General features: G+C 45.1%; 1 long non-coding RNA gene across 1 annotated transcript; it reads right to left on the bottom strand.

Annotated features, from left to right (window-relative positions):
* Positions 1 to 1,520: 1,520 nt before the first annotated feature.
* Positions 1,521 to 17,833, bottom strand: LOC133237720 (uncharacterized). The gene is made up of 2 exons (XR_009733313.1): positions 17,743 to 17,833; positions 1,521 to 1,672 (listed from the first exon to the last, which is right to left on the bottom strand). It is a non-coding gene; the product is annotated as an uncharacterized LOC133237720 (long non-coding RNA).
* Between the last annotated feature and the right edge of the window lie 4,608 nt (positions 17,834 to 22,441).

The raw sequence follows: 22,441 nt of genomic DNA on the forward strand, positions 1-22,441 counted from the left end.
ATGGATTTTTTCAGTCAGCTGGAAAAGAAGATTTCTGGGGGAAAAAAAAAACAGACAAACAAATCCACACTGCTTTAATGGCTACTTTAGGTTTAATATCTAAACTTATTTAAATAACTCTGAGCCCTCCTGCTGAGAAATATTGAAACTAATGGATTCCTTTGTGCGTAATCTCCATTTAAATGTAGAGTTTAATTTCCCTTTCGGCTAAACCTGTGTGAAACTAGTCTAGAAATGTCCCTCTAAAAAAAGAGAAAGCCCCATATAGAATATTTAGGGGGATTCCTTTATTTTATTTAAAATTGGTTTTGGGCATTAAAAGTAAATAGCCAGCCAACAGTGAGCCCACAGACCGCCTGAGTTTATACCTGGGGCTCCAGAGGTGGGGGTGGGGGCGGGGCTGCAGGGGCCTGGGGTCCAGATGTCCACGTGAGCAATGGGAACACCTTGGCCTGGCACCGACCAAGCGCCACCCGTGAGACATGCTTTCAGGGCCACCTGGCAGACGTTGGCACAGGGCCATCTGTGCCAACAGCACGCTGTCTGCATCCTTCCCATATTGAGAAAGCCAGAAATTCCCCTACTGGAGCTTCATCTCTGTGGCTTATGGCTTTGATTTCTGTTCCATGCAAATTGCCTCAGCCAGGGTCGCACTTCCCGTGCGGCTGAAGGCCATTTCGTGTGCATGAATATTCATAGCGTCCCGTGAGGTCAGAGTACAAGCCAGGGCCAAGAAATTGATCTACGGTGCCCTTTTATTCAACAGGTAGCAAAACCGTGGCCCAGAGAGAGTAAGATCTCCCTGGTCAGTGTCAGAGGTGGAACGAGAGCCCAGGTGTCCTGATTTTCTAGCCACCAGGCTCCCTTTGCAGGGGTGCGCTCTACATGGACAGACTCTGGGTGCCCATGACTTCTACATCCTGGCGTTAATCCACGTGATTTTTCATCCTTGCCACATAACTGAGAATTTAAACAGCATGTGTGAATGTGTCTAAAATTGAGCATAGGGGTTTAAATCCAGTGTGTTTCTTATAACCAGTCCAAACTGTATGGCATGAGAACAGTAGAGTTCTCACCAAAGGATTCCTTTAGCCATCTTCTCAGTTGTGTAAGCAAAAGCCAGGTTATAAAGATACAATTCATATATAAATCTTTTCATGGCACCCATGGAGAGGGCAATGGCACCCCACTCTGGTACTCTTGCCTGGAAAATCCCTGGTCAGAGGAGCCTGGTAGGCTGCAGTCCATGGGGTCGCTAAGAGTTGGACACAACTGAGCGACTTCACCTTCACTTTTCACTTTCATGCATTGGAGAAGGAAATGGCAACCCACTCCAGTGTTCTTGCCTGGAGAATCCCAGGGACGGCGGAGCCTGGTGGGCTGCCGTCTATGGGGTCGCACAGAGTCGGACACGACTGAAGCGACTTAGCAGCAGCAGCAACTGTGTGAAACAAGCTACACTGGCCAGGACAATTCACAGGCAAGGGCAGGTACTAATGGTTTAAATCTGAGAGCGAGAATGAGATGAAAGTCTTTAATACAACATCTCTGTGACTGAGAAGAGTCCTATGACAGAAGCAAGGTTCCTGGATTCTGGTCCCAATTTCTTCTCTTAGAGCTGTGAGAATGAGGCAGTCTTACATGCCTGCTGAGCATCACTTGCCGCATCTTTCTGATAGGGATGATGAGAACAATAACTTAGCAGGCCCAAAGGCAGGACCCTGGACCATATGATTTGGGGGGATTCTTCAAGCTATAGGATTTGATTATATTGCATTACAACACTGCCAGCAAGTATAAGACAAAGAATGCTTGAGGTACACACACACACACACACACCAGCTCTGAAGTCAAAATCCACTTCACAGACTTGCATAATGTAGATGACTTAGAAAACATGAGGGTCAGCCATGAAACACAGCCTAAGGTGGTTGTGCTGGTATAAAGCTGTGTGTCTGTCCTGTCTCTTGGCCTCTCCAAGACCACTTGCAGAACATCCTTGTATGTCAAATGGCTAGGCAGTGTGATCTGAGGGATACCAAGCTATGACAAATCTTTTTAATAAAAGCAAAGACATCACTTTGCTGACAAAGGTCTGCCATCTGTATAGTTAAAGCTTTGGCTTTTCTAGTAGTCATGTATGAATGTGAAAGGTGGACCATAAAGAAAGCTGAGCATTCAAGAATTGATGCTTTTTAACTGTGGTGCTGGAGAAGACTCTTGAGAGTCCCTTGGACAGCAAGGAGATCAAAACAGTCAATCCTAAAAGAAATCAACCCTGAATATTCATTGGAAGGACTGAAGCTGAAGCTACAACACTTTGGCCACCTGATGCAAAGAACTGACTGATTGGAAAAAAACCCAATACTGGGAAAGATTGAGGGCAGAGGGAGAAGGGGACGAAAAAGATTAGACGGCATCATTGACTCAATGGACATGAGTTTGAGCAAACTCTGGGAGATAGTGAAGGACAGGGAATCCTGGCATGCTGCAGTCCATGGGGTCACAAAGAGTCAGACATGACTGAGGGACTGAACAACAATGAAGTCCATGCTCTGAAAATATCATACCCAGCAGCCTGCATCAGGGATCACCATGCCTAGTCACTTCTGTCCTTGAGAACATTGAAAACTTCGGTTCAAATGCAGAATTAGACCAGGGGGAGACATTGCTGTTACTAGCCGTTAACATGTTAGCTAGAAATCAATTCTGTCACCTAACAGGGCTTTGAAGATTGCAGAAATTTACATCAGAAGAAAGGAAAGCATAGGACAGATCTCAGCTACTGCCCAGGAGAGCAAAGGCTAGTCTAGATGACAGCTGGAGTCAGTGGAAGACAGGGCAGTGTGGGGAAGGTGCTTGGCGGGGTGGAAAGAAAGCCTGAAGGTGAGCTGTTCACGTCAGAGTGTCTGCGGGCAGCACTGGTACCACGACTGCCTGGGCACCATACCCAGCTGCTGTGCTGACGTCTGAGCAACAGAAGAAACAGCTCCTGCTCTTAAGAAACTTGTAGTCCAGCTGGGGAAACAAAACATTACAGAATCCAGCTCACAACTAGAAGCAGACGGAAACTCAGAGCACTGTGGGGAATTACAGGAGAGACTTGGCTGCTTGGGCAGGTGGGAAAGTCCTCAGAGAGAAGAGGACAGGTGGAAAAAAGCCATCAAGGATTGGTCAGACAGAGGTGGGCAGGAGGAAAAGCCAGGGGAACAATGGAGAAGATGCCGAGCTCATGAGCGTGGCTCCAGAAAGTGGCATCAGTCACAGGGCCTCACTTTGCGCTGAAGGGCTATGTGGGTCATAGGTCAAGACTCAGACTCCACCCACGGGAGAAGGAGTCCAAACCCTAGGCCAGGAGATGGGAAACCTATCTATCTGACCCAGCCCTCAGGGCCCATGACTGCGTCTAGTGCCAAGTGGTGGGACTCACTTGCCTGACGGGAGTGCACTACAGGGTATATGGAAAATGAGGTGGCTGCAGGAAAACGGGAAGAACTGGAAGCGTCACTGCAACCTACCACTCATGGCTTATTTCCCTCAAAGCTATTACATGCTGCCCAGGGCTGTGTCCTGTTCATCTCTGTAAGCTAATCCTTACCACGGTGCCTGGTATAGAGGAAGTGGCTGAATTGGTTGACGTGTGTCCTCACTAAACTGCAAAGCAGAGTCAGGCTGAGTTCCTGTGTTTCAGCCCTGCCAGGGAACCGACTGATAACGGGCAATGATTCATCAAGGCGGGCAGAACTGACTCAAATAAATTTCAAGGTGCTATGCTTTCCTATGGCGCCTTCATTCAGTGTGCCTCTAGCCTTCTGGTGGTGCCGCTGGACTCCTCCTACAGGGTGCTCCTGCTGTGCCCAAACCGTGAACATTCCCCCCAACCACATGATGCTCTAGCCGGTTCCCACCTAGTTCGGTCAGACCCAAAACGACTGGTGTCTTTACTACAGAACTGCTGGTCTGCTGGTTCTGTAGGCACAAAATGTTAGGGGAGCAATCGAATTAACCTGTTTGTATATACTTGAACATTATTTTCTTATCTTGGCAGCTCTGTGTTTACCCTCACCCCCTCCACCTACCAGGCTGTGCCCACATCCATGCACACCCTTCCCCATTTCTGGTCCCCTGCTCCAGTCATTTCTGACCTCCTGAGGTGGACTTTTCTATTTCTACTTAGCCCTTAAGAGAGGAATTCTACTTCTTTAAAAAAAAAAAGTTGAAGTTTAATTTATAATATTGTGTTGGTTTCAAGTATATAGCAAAGTGATTCAGATATACATACATTTTCCACTATAGTTTATTGTAATATATTGAATATAATTCCCTATGCTATACAGTGGGCTTCCCAGGTGGCGCCGTGGTAAAGAATCCACCTGGCGATGCAGGAGACACAAGAGGCTCTGGTTTGATCCCTGGGTCAGGAAAATCCTCTAGAGTAGAAAATGGCAACCCACTCCAGTATTCTTGCCTGGAAAATTCTGTGGACAGCGAACCCTGGTGGGCTATCGTCCAGGGGTTTGCAAAGAGTTGGACACTACTGAGCAAGTGAGCACATCCACTATTCAGTAGGACCTTGTTGTCTATGTTGTATCCAGTAACTTCTGTCTGTGAATTCCAAACTCCTACTTTATCCCTCTGCGTCCTTTCCCCCTTGGTAATGATAAGTTTGGAGATTCCTTAAAAACTAAAAATGGAGTTACCATATGATCCAGCAATCCCACTCCTGGGCATGTATCTGGAGGACGCTCTAATTCAAAAAAGCACATGCATCCCTATGTTCACAGCAGCACCAGTCACAACAACAAGACATGGAAGCAACCTAAGTGTCCACTGACCGATGAGTGGATAAAGAAAATGTGGTACGTATGTATATCTCATTGACCATCCAGCTTCCCCCAGGGAATGGGGCTGGAAATCATCAAGGGCAAATTAAAGGAGGGGCTTTAGCTCATACATACATGTTACCTTCAAGGAAGGTGGCCATCCAGTCTCTTTGTCGCAAAGCATTAGGAGAACTCCTACAGCTCAACAGTGGGCAGACCACCCTGACTACTCTGACCAGAGCTAAGCTGATTCTGGTCCAGGGCACAACCTGGAGCAACCACATAAGACCAGGAATTTGGTAACCCTAGAGTAGACTGACATACTCTGACATGTAGAATGCTGCAAATCAGCCCACCCAAACCTTCTTTTGGGGAAGAATGAATATTGACTGAACAAAGAGAAGACAGATGGCAGAATGTGTGCCTTCCTGAGGGGTACTGAACTCCTTTTTCATTTCTCCGTAAAGCATGATGCACAACATCTATGTCTTAGAAGAGCTGCTGAGTCTTGGGAGAACTATGGCTACTAAGGACATATCTGGAGCAATTCCACATTCCAGGATATCCTTCAACACACAGCTCCAAAACACACATCTCTTCCCTAGAAGTACTAAGGAATCTGATAGAGAAAGGGAAGGGTCACAAAATATTGTTTCTACCCTAGATCTATGTCCACCCACAGGTAATTTCATAAATCTGGTATTGACTACATTAAAAAAACAAAAGTTAATTCATTTTATTGATGTCACTGATTAGCTTACCATTGGTTCTTAATTATTGCAGTTCAGTAACAGTACCTTCAGGTTAACTCAGTGTGTTTTATGTAATTGTAACAGCAAACTCCTCTCTTTAGCCTTCTGCTTTTCCAGCTGGTTGGCCAGAACCGACTGTAACACGGTCATCGCCCGTAACACAGAGTACTCAGAGGGCACTCAAAATGAGGGTGAGTGGCTCATCTCGTTATCCTTGTTGATCTGGCCCAGAGTTAGAATCCCTGCTGGTGATATTACTTTTCAATATATGGGGCCTGGGTTCATGCTGATGGAATGTCTCTTAATTAAGAATCTTTTTTTGTCTTATGCATAAATTAATCAAGGTAATTATTGCAGCATTATTATTATTACATTGTACTTATAGAGCACTTACCTCCAAGGTGCTCAAAGCAGTTTATAGATTTTTTTTAATCTAATGAACTCTAGCAGCCTCTAGGCAAGATGGAGAGCAGAGCAGGGATTATTAGAGCCACACTCTAGTTGGAGAAAATGGGTCAGGCCAGAAGTAGGGGTGGTTGCTGGTTGCTGCAAAAATAACTCACTTAGATTCACTTATATGCTCCTGTCCATGTTCCCCTGTCAGTGGAGGTATGGGGTGGGGGGTGCCTGCTGTTGGCTGTGGTAGAAGGTGTTCCTTCTTTATCTGCAGAAGCTATAATCAGACAGCACCTCTGGATCCCAGAGAGCCCCTCAAGTAGGGCTTGGCTTAGAAAGCAGACCAGAAATATTCGTTTCTCCTCCCCCTCTTCCCCTTTTTGCTTCCTGCCCTTCCCTGAACTGGTGCTTCTTTGCGGAGCTGGAAGCAAAGGGTGCAAGGAGAGAGGAGGAGCCTTCCTCAGCGCCTGGCATCGGCACACCTCCGTTTACCATGGCCCTGACTTCAGTCATCATGATTTCATATCTTCCTCTGAGGACCCTAGTTCCTTGGGAATACTGGGATGGCACAGAGCAGAGCCTGAAGGGGTCTGGGGGCGATCCAAGTGCTGATGAAGATGGGGTGGGGTGGGGCATTTCCAGTCCACTCGTCCCTGTCTAGGGGGCAGCATCGTGTAAGAGCCTTGAGCTAAAATTCCTGTATTCAGTACTGTGTGTGTGTGCGTGCGCGCACGCTACATCACTTCAGTCGTGTCTGACTGACTCTGTGCGACCCCATGGACTGCAGCCCCCCAGGTTCCTCTGTCCATGGGATTCTCCAGACAAGAATACTGGAGTGGGTTGCCATTTCCTTCTCCAGGATTCAGTACTGTAGATAATAGTAACAACAAATAATATCAAGGAGGCAATCATGCAGATGAATTTCCAGGTACAGATAATAGGTTTTTCTCCCCTCTCACAAGATTACTGGGCCATGCTTGGCTGTCAGCATACACTTTGTTTTAACCCAGCAGAATACAGTGGCTACTCATCAGAATGTAAGAAAATCATGGTGCCCGCAGGGTAAACAATCCGTAACTGACAATGAGCAAAGAACATCTAGTGAGGTATTCAGTAACTGTGGAGTCTCTGCCTCCAGGAGACCCTCATTCATTTCATTAAGCAGATGTAATTCACAGCAATCCATGTGTTCCCTCAACAGAGAAAAGTTCTTCCCTTTCCTCTCCTCTGTCTGGCTTAGTCAAGGCTCAAATCAGATAGCACTTGTTCATTTCGCAGTTATTTTTGACAGTAATCCATTTACCTTAAGGATCAGGCACTGTTCTTGGCACTGGGGTAGAGAAGTGATAAAACAGATTTTTAAAAACTCCTTGCTCTCACAGGGCAGGGAAGTAGGGAGGACAGAAAATAAGGAAATAACAAATTATCCAACAAGTTAGAAAGCTATAAATGCCATGGATAAGCATTAAAGGCAGGAAAAGTTAATAGAGCATCCTGATATATATTGTTGTTCAGTCGCTCAGTCATGTCCAGCTCTGCAGCCCCAGGGACTGCGGCACACCAGGCTTCCCTGTCCTTCACCATCTCCTGAAGCTTGCTCAAACTCATGTCCATTGAGTCAGTGATGCCATCCAACCATCTCATCCTCTGTCATCCCCTTCTCCTCCCGCCTTCAATCTTTCCCAACATCAGGGTCTTTTCCAATGAGTCAGTTCTTCGCATCAGGTGGCCAAAGTATTGGAGTTTCAGCTTCAGCATCAGTCCTTCCAATGAATATTCAGGACTGATTTCTTTTAGGATGGACTGGTTGGATCTCCTGGCAGTCCAAGGGACTCTCAAAAGTCTTCTCCAACACCACAGTTGACCAATTTTAATAGGATATTTATTGAAGACTTCTGAGCAAAAGTTTGAAGGAGATGGAAACGTGAACCTTGCAGGTGTAAGAAAATATTGCAACTAAAGGGAACGGGAAGTGCAAGGCACCAAGACCAGAGGATGACTGACTCCTTCAAGGAAAAGCAAGAAGTGGAGAGACTGTCCAAAATAAATATTTAACAAGTGTTGGCAAGGACATGGAGAAATTGGAATCCTTGTTCATAGCTGGTGGGAATGTAAAATGATACTGTTGCTGTGGAAAACATTTTGGCAGTTCCTCAAAAAGTTAAACATAAAATTACCATATGAACCATCAATTCCACTCCTAGAGACATACCCAAAGGAATTGAGAGCAGTAACTTAAACAGATACCTGTATGCCAATGTTTACTGGTGGAAACAACCCAAATGCCCAAATTCATCAATAGATGAATTTTACAACAAATGTGGTCTATCCCTATGGTGGAATATTATGCAACAGATCTCCAAAAGGGCCTTGGCTTGGACTCTAGGACGGGAGTCATGTGGGGGAAGGGGAAGGAGCTGAGGAGTAACCTGATAAGAACATTTTAGCAGGTTTCTATGTTAAGAGTCAATAAAAGAGGAGCCAAGATGAAAGCAGAGAAACAAATAAAGAGGAGGCCATGGCCATACTCTGGGTAGGAGATGGCATGGTCTGGTGGTGGCATTGGAGGTGATAGGAAGAGATGATGTTCTAGATGTAATTTTCAGGTGAACATAAACATAGTTGCTGATGAATATTGGATATGAGAGAAAGAAAAGAGATAAGATAATCCAAAAGTTTTTTGACCTGAGCGACTGGAAGGATGGTGTTAGTTACCATTAACTGAACAAAAAGAATATCATCCTGCTATGCAGGTTGGGGGATTAGGAGATCAATAACTCATACAAGACATGGAAAGTTTGAAATGGAAACTTTCCAAGTAGAGATATCTAGAAGGTAGATGAATATATAAACCTTGAATTGAGAGAGAAATTCAGACTAGAGTTAAAATTTTTAGGGACTTTAGCATATAGTTAAGTCCACCAAAGGAGGGAGTGTAGATAGAGAATGAGAGCTCCAAGAACTGAGCCCCAGAGGGCCCAAGGTCAAGTGGTCAATGCGATGAGAAGGCGGAGAACCAGCAGCCGGTACAAAGGGAGAAAACCAGAAGCATGGGGTCCCCTGGCAACCAAGGGTAGAAAGTATTTTTTGGAGAAAGTGTCACCAACTGTGTTAAATACTGCTGAGAGTTTGAATAAATGAGGACTGAGAACTGGCTATTAGATCTAGAAATATTATGACTTGACAAGAATAGTTTCAGTGGGAGGAGGAGGTAAAAGCCTAAGTGGGGCAAGTTCAAGTGAGAATGGAAGGGGAGGAATTGGAGACAGCAAGTAGAGAGAAGACTTTTAAGAGTCTTGCTGAACAGCGGGCCAGAGAAAGGGGGCGGTAGATGGAGAAGTGGAGGGGCCTCATTCTCTCTGGTTTCTCCACTGCCACTCTGCGTTCACACTCCTACCTCCCCAATAGACTGTGAGCTCCTGGAGGGCAGGAAGTGTATCTCATGCCTCGCTGCATCCCTATCAGCAAATGTTTGCTATATTGAAATACAGACTTGAGTATAGCCATCTTGATTTCCCGAGGAGTAAAATTTGGTGGGGAAAAGAAAGAATGTATAGCAGGGTGTCTGCTCTGTACTAAAGCCTGCACCATGCATCAACTCAGTTAACCCCTCTCAACACCTTTATGAAATGTATTCTGTTGCTGACCCCATTTTCCAGATGAGAAAAATTAAAGGACTTAGCATTTAGGTTAATTGGTAAGACTATGGAGCATATGAGGAGCCGTGTGGCTCTGAACCCCATGCTGACACTGCTTCCTCCTCTTCTAAGAGTCTCGGGATTTTAGGAAAAGGCAAAAAAAACTTGCTTTTACTCCCATTTGATGTGCTGGTGTTCTCTGTGTAAGGATCCACTCAGCTGGAAGGAAAGAACCAGTTCCTGGTTCCACCTTTGAAACTAAAGAACTATTCTTCAGGAGGTTGTACAGCCATCATGTGCGTCCTTAGACGAGTCATTAACACATAACAATGTAGACTCTGGTTGCAGTGCGTGCAATGCTCTAGTTGTGGCACATGGGCTCCAGAGCACAAGGGCTCAGTAGTTGGCGTGCGGGCTCAGTTGCCCCACTGTGTGGGATCTTAGTTCCCCAGCCAGGGATCAAGCCTGAGTCCCCTGCATTGGAAGGTGGATTCTTAACCATTAGAGCACCAGGGAACTCCCACAACGGCCACTTTCTTGACTCCACCAAACTGCACAAGGGCTTGCTTTGTGACCATGTCATCCTGGGATATTATCACTTATCTTTCCAGGAGGCTCCCACTATGACCTGTACTCTAATCCCAGGGTAGAAAGTAGCTTACACAGCCTTTACTGTTTCGTGTGCCCATAGACATATACAGGCATGCTTCATTTCCTGCCTCTCTGGAAGGTGCTGATCCCAGGCAGGCACCAACATCTCTTTGGTTACATCCATCAAACGGAATCTTCCTCAAACAGTTTAGGCCTCCCTGCCTTCTTTAGAGAGTAAACTGAATACGAGCTGGGCTTTTAATTCTGCAGCACCTGCAAACAGACTTGAGAATGGAGAGTGCCCAGGGTGGACTTTCCATGTGAATGCTCAGTCAATACTGATGCAACAGTAAAGCCAGAACACCATAGACTGTTCCTAACTTAGTGCCCCATTTTCTCACAGCTGGCATGTTTGGTACTTAAATGTTCTTTGAATGAAAGAATGAAGAGATGACTCTGTACTGAGCTGCAATGCACTAATTGCCTCAAAAGCTAAGCAAGTCCTTAGGGCTCCTTGCCCATCTCTGCACACACACGCGCACCCTTCACTCTCAGTTCACGTCTGCCTTCTGAAGTCTCCAGTCCCTTCCCGCCTTCAGGGGTTTCACTGTCATGTTTCACTATGGTCAGTGCCTACCTCTGGCAGCAGCTTCCCATCTCACTCCAGCAGTTCTGATCTATTAATCATCCAAAAACCAGATAATTGATCTCCCTTCAGCAGTACCCAGGTAAAGGAAAAGTTCCTGGACTCTGAGATGGAGCCTCAGAAGCTCTCCCACTGATAAAAGGCTTGAGTTTCTGTGTATCAATAGGTGAAGCCTACTTTGGCTAGGACTTATCATTTACTTATTCATTAATTCAAAACATATTTGGGACCACTGGGTAGCCAAGTTTCAAAAAAAAAAAAATGAAATGTCACCCTAAAAGTGATGTAGGTGCTGTAATAGTCTAAAATAACCAGTACTGACATCCTTGCTGTGGTTTTCAGCTTCAAAATTATAATTTATTGAGGTTTTTAGTCCTTGGAATTTCTTTAATGCTAATAGCTTCTGAGGAGTAAATCGAACCTGCCCTTGGATTTTCCTCACCTGGTGCATCAAGCAAGGACTGAGGCTTAATTTACATTTCTTGGTATCGACACTTCTAATCAAGGCACACCACAGGACTCAAGCCAACAGCATGTGTTCTCCATACACCAATTGTTAACAAGGCCTAGGTTGGAGGATTTTCTTCCCCAGGTCTTTCAACTTGAGCTTCTGATGGCATGTGTCCCCAAGTTACTGAGGAAGCCAGTCTCATCACTTAGACTCAGTTGTCCTCTGCTTCAGGGTCTGCTGGCCCTCTGTGACACCCTGATGTCTAAATATATACATGTGCAATGACAGTTAACTAGGACTTATTTGTGCCTTGGGAATTAAAAAAAGTAATTAACTGGTATTTTTAACGCATTTTCTCTTTACAGGGTGATCTAGTTAAACGGTTCAGTTATAAGATCAGGGAATTTGGTACCTTTTGAAATAGCCCATCCAAAGTTACCTTAATGGGCTGGTAGCTTGTGCTTTGTCTCCTGGAGAAGCTAAAGTGGAGAGCAGACCTGATCTGAGGAGCAAGTGGAGACAGATCCAAGCGCACCCAGCACGGGAGGGTCGCTGTCAACATCCCCGTGGTCAAGCTAAAGGAAGCAATTCACTCCCTGAGCTCAAGAAGATATTTATAATATTATTGTAGACTGAGAAAGTCCTTTCTTCCTATCACCAAAGTATTTACAATACTCACTGCTACATTTAAGAAACAGAATTCTCTCTAATCTCTTCAGACATCAAGCTCCAAATTCTACATTTGGATCCATTGGTCAGAACACATTGTTAGCTTAGAGGTCAGAAAATTGGAGCTGTGGCTAACATGTGCTGCCCACCAACATTTGTGGAAAAATGTGCGTGTTAGCACCACCCTGGCAAAAGACAGAAAGCACTATGTCGTAGAGACTGGCTACCAAAGGTGGTCCCCAGTGATCCTGCTTCCTGTACGCACACTTTCATGTCCCCTCCTTTATTATACCAGGGGTTGGTCCTTATTACCAATAGAATATGGCAGAAGTGATGGTATGGAGCTCCTCCAGATTCGTTTATAAAAAACTCTGTAACTTCTGTCTTGTGCTCTCTCTCTCTCTTCATCTCTATCTCTCCCTGTCTCTCTTTCTCTCTGTGTCTCCTCCTGCCAACAACCATGTGAGTGAACTTAGATGTGGGTCTTCTGGGGATTTCCCTGGTGGCCCAGTGATTAAGACTTTGCCTTCTAATGCAGGGGATGAGGGTTCAGACTCTAGTCGGAGAGCTAAGATGCCACATGCCCCAGGGCCAAAAAACCAAAACATAAAACAGAAGCAATACTGTATCAAGTTCAATACAAATTTTTTAAAATAGTCCAAACAAACAAAAAATGAATCTTCCATCCGTGCCAAGCTTTCAGATGAGGGGGGCACCTCCACCAGCACCCTGACTGCAACCTCCCTGATCCAAAACCACCCGGGGCACCTGCTTCTAGATTTCCTGACCCTCAGAAACCGTGTGCTATTATAAATGCCTGTTATGCTAAGCCAGTCCATCTGGGATATTGTCTTACACAGCAATACGTAAGTAATTCAAAATATGAATATATGTCAAACTCTGAATCAGAACACAATTGCGTAGACATGGTATTAAGTGTAATGGTCCACATAGGTCGTTTCTGCCCTCTCATAGCCTAGAGTAATAATACCCTTAAGGCCTCTACTTCCTTCCCCTCCCTGAAAATTTTGCTTAGGGCATGGCCTTCCACAAAGCTTATCACAGCGCTTTGCTTTTCAGTGGCTTTATTTATGGGGTCCAGCGTGTTTGGCAGCTTTGGAGATCAGTTCTCTGGACAGGAGAGGCCCTGGGGCTTAAAGGACCTCTCACTTTCTAGCACATGGTGGTTGCTGGGCCTTTGACTTTGTGCACATGTGTATGAAGAATTATAATTGTTTGGGGCAATATGGGACAGAAACTGTTTACTAAAAAAGCAACAGTAACCAGGATCCCATCCCACTGCCCTCTCCTGCTGCTGTTTTGGGATCATATGTTGGTTCTGACACATGTGAGCTGTCACAAAGAGTGAAGCAACACCCCACAGATGGGGGAGGCAGCGCTCTGAAGATGGCAAACATTCCCTGGATATAGGAGACAAGGGATCCAAGACAGGGAAGCAGGTTTCAGGCAAGGACACAGGAGCATCAGCTGAAGTTCATGTGGGAAACAAAAGTCATTCCATTTATATGAAGCAGAAAATGGTTTAACACGAGAAACTGGTCCTTACAAAGTTAGTGGGAAGGCTGAAGGAGTGTGCTGCAGCCTAGCCCTCCAGGAAGGACACTCTGAGCGTCCACAACCAAGCCAAACTGACCAGACCACAGGAGGTGCGAATCGTGAGCCCCCCAGGGACCTACTGGGGGGGTAGGTTGCACTGGGGGTGCGAGCCAGAGGCGACGAGGCCATTGCTGCTCTCATCGAAGCTGCCCCTCAGCACCCTCAGAACTAATGTTCGTACCCAAAACTCTGCTACAGAAACCCAAGGTGTTAACACCAAGCTTCTCTGCAGCACTAGCCAAATTCTCAGGAAAACTGCCCTGGCCTCATCTCTCCCATCTAAATCTTACACAAAGTATCTAGTATATCTAGTGGAAATAATTTAATTCTCTGCCAGAGCTTTAGCTGCAAGGAAGTTTTAAAAGTATGGGTTGTATTAAAAACAGAGAGAGTTGCCATATCATCTAATAATCCCACTCCTGAGCACATATGCAGACAAAACTATAATTCAAAAAAGATATATGCACCCCAATATTCATAGCAGCACTAGTCATGATAGCCAAGACATGGAAACAACTAAATGCCCATCAACAGATGAATGGACAAAGAAGATGTTGTGTATTTATTCAATGGAATATTAGTCAGCCATTAAAAAGGATGAACAATGCCATTTGCAGCAACATAGATCTAGAGATGATCGTACTAAGTGCAGTAAGTCAAAAAGAGAAAGACAAATACCATATGATATCACTTATATGCAGAATCTAAAATACAACACAAATGAACATATGTTCTTGCCTGGAGAATCCCAGAGATGGAGGAGCCGTCTATGGGGTCGCACAGAGTCGGACACGACTGAAGTGGCTTAGCAGCAGCAGCAGCACAAAACAAAGACAGACTCACAGACACAGAGCAGACTTGTGGTTGCCAAGGGGGAGGGGGAGGAGGGAGGGAAGGGCTGGGAGTTTGGGATTAGCAGACACAAACTATCATATACAGGATGGGTGAACAACAGGGTCCTACTGTAGAGCACAGGGAGCTCTATTCAGATTCCTCTGATAAACCAAAATAGAAAAGAATATGAAAAAGAATATATATATGTATAACTGAACCACTTTGCTGTACAGCAGAAATTAAATACAACATTGTGAATCAACTATACTTTAATAAAAACAATTTTTAAGTGTAGATTTTAGCTTTCCAAGACTCCGAAATTCAGATGGGCCCATTACAAGCGGATCCCAAGTGAAGATGAATGAGACGAGCCTTTGTATCTACAAGATCTTATTTTTGTTTTCTTCTTCCCTTTTTGTTATCCATGTGCCTTTAATAAAGTTTCATCTAAATACTCCAACTGGACTCACCAGGAATTTAGAAAAGATTTGTGTGACTGAACTAGGAGCAAAGCCTAAAAAGAGAAACAGGATGGTCACAACAGTGACTATCGTGACAGCTTCTCAAAGGGAAGTGAGCCTTGCTGAACAAGGGTGGCCACATGCATCTTGGAGAGACCCTTCCTCTATGCCAGTGGGGCTCCTGACAGCTGGAACTCCACCCCTCAGCCCTATTCTGATGTAGGAAGTTAAGCGAGTTTCTTAACATGGCTGAGCCCCGGCTGCCCTGTCCCCAGAGGTCCTGGACTGGACCAGGATTGCTCTCCCATTCTTCCCGCCTCTACTACCCATGAGCCCAGGCTCTGTGCTTATATCAGTGGAATAACCAGCTAAGGCTGGCTGGCACCGATGCCTCTTACCACCTCCCTTGCTGCTGAATGGCCACAGCCAGGACTAGGGTGACTGAGTAAGGAGCCTAGGGCACAAGTTGATGGTGGAGCTCACTCTCAGGGTCCTGCAAAGGCCGACCTGGCATTTTCTTCAATTTCGCACCTCCAGTACCTCACTCTCTTCACACCAGACCCAGACGATAAAGGGGTAACTGGAGACGTAAGGCTGCCATTTTGAATAAATCAAATAGGATCACAGAGACTGGGGTGTGAACTGAAGGGTGAAGGCCCTCTTGTCCAAACATTACTCCCATCTCCCAACTGCCACACTAGGGCAGAGGAGCTGGCCACCCATGAGCTTGATGTGTTTGGCTAGTGCCAGCTCATGAGTCTTCAGCTCCCTGTGAACACTGGCAGCCACCAGCCAGCAGGTGGTGGAGAGTAGTCATCTGAGGGGTGAGCAGTGGGGCAGCCTTGGGCTCCTCAGGGGAGTCCTACGGGGTACGAGAGATTCTGAAAGGGATCAAAGACCAAACATGACGCTTCACAGTTGGGGCCATGTCAGTACGGGTTTCCCAGTGGATACGTCCTGATCTAGGATGAGAGAGCAGAAGAAGGCAGATCTCATACAGTCACTGGGAGGACTCCTGACCCCCATCGCAGGAAGGCCAGTGGGCCCAGCAACCGACATTTTTCACGGTTAAGTTCACCCGGGCCACTCCCAGTGGAGGAGAAGCCCTCTGGGGACAGGTCCTCACTTGGCTCTTTTTAAGCTCTGTCCCCAAGGACAAAGTCAGTCCTCCACACTCAGAGCATGAAAGAGAAAACCCCAGACTCCCTCCAACCCTCTCTGCAAAGACATCCACTGGTGTATAACGTCAGTTTAAATAGGAGAAGGGAGAAGGGGAGAAAAGTTAATTTAAGGGGAAAATTATTTCTCTTCTCTGTTAATGGAACCTGTAAATTAGGGCATTTAATTACCTAAAACAATTTGTTCGTTTTGGATGCTAATATTTACATTAGCAACTGCTTTGAAAGCATGAAATCTGATGAATTGGCAAAACATTTTTACTTTTTCCCCAAATTAATCAAATAAACTGTGATCAGGCTATTTATAAGTCTAGTTAAGTATATCTCCCTAGTGAGGGCTTTTTTTTTTCTTCCTACCTCCTTCACATTTTTGAGCTCTCACAGATATTCAGCTTTTCACCTAGATACTTGGTACCAGAGGATCTCAGTGGGAAGGTGTTTGATCTATTTCTATATTTAATGACACATTTCATCATAGCAGAACAGAGCACTGTGCCACCTTTGTTGAAATTATATTTCCATGATGATCCCTTCCATTTGTATAACCCTGAGTGACTTCCAAGGGACTCTTATGGACATGAGCTCATCTCCAATACCCACTGACAAAAGACCCCCTTCAGATTCTGATATTGATGGCTGGTATATTTAATGGGCCATCCCCCTAAAAACAAAGAAATCGATAAGAAAGGGAGAGGAAGAGGCAGATGGGTGGATCCAAGATGGACACCTGACACCATCTCCTCTGATGCTGGTCATTCTGGTCTTAGAAGAGCTTCTCACCCCAGCTATTGACCTTCACGCCAGCCTGCATTATTCTGACCGCTACTCTGGCTCATTCAATCCTCAAAAGATCCCCCTCCTCAGTCCAGTAGCATCAAGGGGGATGGCAGAGACATTAGCCCCATTGTCCTCTCATCCAACTATTCTGCTGCTATAAACACTGAGCTTGAAATGGATCTTCCACCTGGGAGGAAACTGGGGTGATCATCTGGTTCAGCCCGTTGACGTTTGAGGACAAGGCAGCCAGAGCCCAAGATGTTAAGTCTGGAGGGGTGTCATGAAGGAGCACGGAGGGAATTCAATCTGGGCTTGGTGATAGAGCTCTTTGACCTTTACAACCCTTCCTCCAGCCCTTAGAAGACCCACCTTGAGGCAAAACTGTTCATTGTTCTCCCTAGTCCCCAGTAAATGGATATAGGGAAAGACTATAGAGGTTGGCTTTGAGAGGAGACTGAATGTTAAGAGGGGTGATGAAGGATGGAAGCAGGGTTACTAGAGTCCCTGACCTGGCCACATGGGATCTCAGTAAAATGTCCTCATTGATTAAAAATAAAGACAAACTGAAAAACCTCCCAATGATCAAAAACTCAAGAGATATACATGTACTGAGAACCTACTATGTATGTAGACTATTCTAGGTGTGAGTAAGGAGGTGAAGGAATCAGGCACATGGCTTGTCCTTAAAACACGACAGTTCCCTTTGGGAGAAGAGAGAAGTGTGACAAGTTAGCTAACCAAGTGGGCCCAGACATGGCAAGAGGTACAGAGGGTACGCTCTGGGCCAGGGGTCCAGGGTGGATTGAGATTCCTTGGGGAAGCAGGTGTATCAGTCAGGATAGGCTGAGTTCTGCCGAGGTCACAAATGACCCTGAACTGTTTATGTCTCACAGTAGCAACAGTTTCTACCTGACCTGTTTCTCTCTCCATGTGGCAAGCTGCACTGCTTCATGGCATCTTCATTCTGAAACCCAGGCTGGGGCAGCAGTCTCTGCCTAGGACATTTCTGTTCATGATGGCAACTGGAAAGGAGAGAACTAGCTGATAAAGATTCCACTTGGATGTGATACTTGTCATTTCCATTCACATTTCATAAAGTTCTACACTGAACATCATTCCATTCACATTATGACCAAAGCAAGCCACATGGTCACGGCCACGATCAAATGGGAGAGGGATACAACCTTGCCTAGGGAAACAGAAGGTATTTATGAATAATAATATGGTCTCCTACAGCAGAGAAAACTTCCTGGCAAAGAAACAATGGATGTGGGTCTTGAAAGACAAATACAATTTAAAGAAGAAGGAAAAGAAAACATTAATTCAGAAAGGCAGCATATTCTAAGTAAGAAGAGTGGGCTCAGGAGGCAGACTGCCCTGGATTAAGCTCTCTTTGCCTCTATTTCCTCAATAGTGATATAGTAATACCCTTAAGACACACTTAATAGGATTGCTGTGAAGCTAAATGAATTCGAGCAAATAAATTGAGGGGAAGGACCCAGAGTCCTGACTAAATATATACATAAATATGTACTAAATATGTAAATATATACTAGATATATACTGAATATATACTAAATAAATAATATACTAAATATGTAAAAAATATGTATTTATATATATTATATACTAGTCTATGAATATATACTAAATAATATACTAAATAAATATGCTAAATATACACTAAATACATATATACTAAATATACTAAAATATATACTAAATAAATACTAAATATATATTAAATAAATATTATAATTATTATTTCAGATTTTATATTAGCCCAAAGGAATGAAGATTTAAGATGTGTTTGGAGAACAAAGCAGTGGAAAATATTTTTATAGATGTAAAAGAGTTATGGTAAGATGAGACTAGCAGACAAGCCTAAGAATAGGGTACAGTGGAGCCCAATTGTGGAGAACCATGGATGCCAAGTTGGGAGGCTTGAACTTGATGATCTATGAATGTACTCATTGAAGAGCCCTTCTCAGTGGTCACTTGGAAAAATTATGGTGGTTCCCATTAAAGCCAGACCAACCCTTCTGTTGCCACAAGGAAATGGCACTCTAAGTGGCAGTGGCGTGGTGCCATACTGTGTCCCAACTCGTTCTCAGTCTGACTGGGTGACCCTGGACACGTTCCTTCACATCTCAGAGTCCTAAATCTCCTCTCTGGTGAAAGGAGAGGTGGACTCGAGGGTCTGCAGGGAATCTTCTGGTTCCCTATCAGCTGTCCCATCCGTCGTCTGACCTTGATGCTCCACTCTTCCTCCTAATCCACATTGGGCCCGGGGTTTTCAAATGTTCCCTAACAACTCAACCTTTTTCTACTCCCTCCCAACCCCTCAGACAACTCAGTCTTCTTGTTTCCCAGGAAACCCCATTTTGCCAACGGCACCCAGAGCTCAAAAATGCAACCCGAGCAGTCCAAGTGAGCTGCACCCCCTGTCTCCACCCAGTGGAGCGCGGAGGAGCTGACCGGTATTTAATTAGCTTGCAATATTACATATCTTTTAAATCTTTTAATCCATTTAATAAAAAAAGTTAAAACACACACACACGACTAACCAACTAACAATGGCCCCAATTTGTGTTTTGTCTGACAGGGAGTAATATTCATGTCTACATGAGGATGGCATGTAATTAACATGTCATAATCAAAATGACTAAGTTTGACACATTATAATCACTGCATGGAGATTATAGCATAGCCAGGGGCGATCCACACAGCCTATCTTAATATCATTTGCATAATGAAAGCATGGTGGCAGTAATAGCTTTTTTCTCTTGTTATCATAATTTCACCCAGGGCTGCAAGGGGCTCCCGCACTGTCAGATGTTGCCTGTTTAAAGTCATTGTGACTTGGAGGAAGGCAGCAAAAGTGACCCAGAGGCTTCCTCTTGGAACAATAGCTCAACGGCTGGCCTCTGATGAGCAGAGTTGGGTAATACAGGGGATGCGCCCCCAGAAAAGTCTCCTGTGAACCCATGCCCAGCAGACATCTGGACAATCTGCTCTCCCCAGGCCCCTTGCTTGCAGTGGATTTGAGATAGCCTTCTGATGGACGGCAAGCACTGAAATCCTTAGACTCCAGGCAAATGTGACCAGATGTGCATATCTCCCAAAACAGATCCTTTGTGGGTTTGCCTAAACGGGATGCCTGACCACTGGGGCCATGATGTCGACCACGGGGTCAAAGTCATGGGCTGAAGAGTCATATAAGCCAACCAACCAGCCTCCCCTTCAAGGCCACAGACTACATCTCCAACCTGGGTGAATGTCTCATGGAACCAGGTGGCAGGAGAGAATGAGGGGACATTCATTCACATGGTATCCTCTCTTCCCTTAATTTGCACAGGTCCCAGTTAAACCTACTATCCTTAACTTCCCAAAGCACTTTGAACAATGATTACAGTTTAATCTCAGAGACTCTTATTCCTTAGGACAGGAAGAATTTTTTTGATTAGAATCTAGATTTTTAAATCATAAACCCCCCAAAATTTAAAGCATAAAAAAACAAACACACTTACCTCTAACAAACAGAAAGAGGAAAGTAGCAACTTTCCAGTGGACAAACCTGGCAGATATCACCCCAACTGAGTGATGAAGGTTACCATCATCAGTGATAATGCATGTTGATATTATGTACCCCTGATGTCATACTATGAAAAGGGTGCTTCACCCCTGTGGCATTTTTCCCCAAACCCAAAACCCCAGGCTGATCATGAGAAAACAGAAAAATCCACATTGAGGGACATTCCTCAAAATATATGACCAGAACCATTCAAAAGTATCAAGGTCATGGAGGAAAAAAAGACAGAAATTGTCATAGACCAGAAGACACCAAGAGGAAGAATGACTACATATACCATAGTATCCTGATTAAGTCCTACATCCAAAAAGATTGTATAAAAACTAGAGAGATTCAGGTGAAGCCTATAGTTTATAATATCATACAAATATTAATTTCTCAGTTTTGATAAGTGTACCATAGTTACATAAAATGTCAACATTAGGTCAAACTTGGATGAAGGGTATCAAGGAGCTCTATGTACTCTCTTGGCAGCATTTTAATTTAGACTTTATTAAAATAAAAAGTTTTAGAAATACATTTGCAAAAATTCTCAAAAAATTCTGAAACCACAGAATTCTCACAAGTTTTTGGCAAACAGCCACAGAATCCCATCGTTCTTCTCAACCTCAGTTGCCCATGACTTAGCAAATTCTGCTTTCTGGGCTGCAACGATGCTTGTGATGCCAAATCTAAGTACATCTTTGGTTGTATATGAGACTGTGAGAATCTGGATCTATTATTGTCAACCACCCCAAAATATGGAGGTTTCTCTTTCCATGGAAGCCTGTTAACCAAACAGCAAACGATCTTGTTCCCCACCGGTCTTGCTGATCCAGTTCACAGCGCCAACTGTCTGACTATCTCACCGCGCACTGTTCGATGGACACACGGTAGGCGAGGTGCGAGCTAAGAGGCTGGAAGAAAGTGCGAGGAGCCGTAGGAACTGCAGAAGCGCTTATTCTCTGCTGTCTAGCGCAAGAGCCGTAGCAGCAGACGTAACATAACACAACGACCCATACACAACCCTCAGGGCTTTTCCTGATGGAGCTTATGTATACTTACGGAAGGAAAGTAGCCCGTTGCCAAGCGAGTACCTCGTGATGCATGTGCTCAGAGCTATAAGTGATCTCAATTGTTACATAACCATGCAACGTCATTGTTTACAGGAACGTGGGGCTAGAGGGCACGAGAGCGTGGGGCGAGAGAGCCTGACTGGTGCCATCTTGTTAATTTCCCCACACCACCTCATCTGTTATGTCATAAACCCACTATGAAGAAAGAGCCTTTAATAAGATATGGAAACACAGCAAGAAGGCACTCTGGAGCTCATAGAGCTGAATTTCCAGTTTTGGATAAGGGTACTGAGGCTTAGAGAGCTCGGGCAATGCCTGGTGTCCCACAGCAGGTCAGCACAGAGTTGGCACCAGGATGAAGAAGAAGAAGAAGTCGCTCAGGCGTGTCTGACTCTTTGCCACCCTATGGACTGTAGCCCACCAAGCTCCTCGGTCCATGGGATTTTCCAGGCATGAATACTGGAGTGGGTTGCCATTTCCTTCTCCAGGGGATCTTCCCGACCCAGGGATCGAACCTGGGTCTCCCGCATTGTAGGCAGACGCTTTACCATCTGAGCCACCAGGTATATAGCTTTTCAAATTCCCAGCCCAGGGGTCAGAGTAAAAGCTCATGTCCAGTCATAAGGACTGCAAGGTGGTGTCCTGGCCACCCATCTGTCTCCTGGGAGGCAGGGACCAACAGCCCAGCCAGGAAGCCATCAGGACACCTAGGCCAGTCTCGTTCTTCCTTGCACCCCGTGTGAGCCCCTCTCCACACTGACAGCCTCTTCCACTGGCTCCACTTTCCCTGAAATCTGCAAGTGGATCCCCTGCACCCGCCCAGAGATGTGCTTTCTGGATGTAGCTAGATGCTATTCACATGGCCCCAGAGCTAAGAGCTTTGTTGCCAAGTCAGGGCTGTTTGCACCCTGCCAACCCCCTTCTCTTATTTTCAGAGCTTGTCATTCACAGCTGCCTGCCA

This window comes from Bos javanicus, chromosome 24 (genome assembly GCF_032452875.1).
Source record: "Bos javanicus breed banteng chromosome 24, ARS-OSU_banteng_1.0, whole genome shotgun sequence".
NCBI lineage: Eukaryota > Metazoa > Chordata > Mammalia > Artiodactyla > Bovidae > Bos > Bos javanicus.